General features: G+C 54.2%; 1 protein-coding gene across 1 annotated transcript in view; it reads right to left on the bottom strand.

Moving 5' to 3' along the window:
- The window catches only part of ETS1 (ETS proto-oncogene 1, transcription factor), an 84,831-nt gene extending 84,795 nt beyond the window's left edge, over positions 1-36 (bottom strand). Inside the window, exon 1 of the mRNA XM_084803703.1 lies at positions 1-36. This exon is cut by the window's left edge and continues 498 nt beyond it. The gene's annotated coding sequence lies outside the window, so the exon portion shown is untranslated.
- Between the last annotated feature and the right edge of the window lie 442 nt (positions 37-478).

Raw genomic sequence — 478 nt, 5'->3', positions numbered from 1 at the left:
GGAGGAGGGAGATCGCGGGCCAGCCTCTGCTCAGTGACAGCGGACGGGGGTGGGACGTGCCTTCCTCCGCCCAAGCGACCTGCTTCAGAAAGCCCAGGGGGACCCGTTGCCTTTCCCTGGGTCAGCGCCTGGGGAAAGAGGGCGCCGCATCGAATCTTCCCCGGGTCCCTTTTAGAGGAAGCCCCACCTGCGCTGCCTACAAAAATCCATGCCTTGTTTTTCTTTTCCTTTTTTAACACCGCAGTAGTTAATCCGAAGTAAGCCCCACCCTGGTTCCATCTGCAAGCAAGCATACACTGAAAGAGTGATGGATGATGATGAGGAAATTCCCACCCCTTAATCATGATTGTGCACTAGATAAGGGGCGTACTGATCACCCTTTGGTATTAATTATGGACCCTAGTATGACTTATCCCCCGCCCCCATAAGGAGTAAAATAAGGTCCCAGCCTCCTCTGTAGGTCAGCTAGACCATGGAG

This window comes from Heloderma suspectum, chromosome 6 (assembly GCF_057233095.1).
Source record: "Heloderma suspectum isolate Gila_16-S chromosome 6, 16-S_ref, whole genome shotgun sequence".
Taxonomy (NCBI): Eukaryota; Metazoa; Chordata; class Lepidosauria; order Squamata; family Helodermatidae; genus Heloderma; species Heloderma suspectum.
The sequence above is the reverse complement of the archived record's forward strand: the minus strand, read 5'-3'. Positions and strand labels throughout refer to the sequence as shown.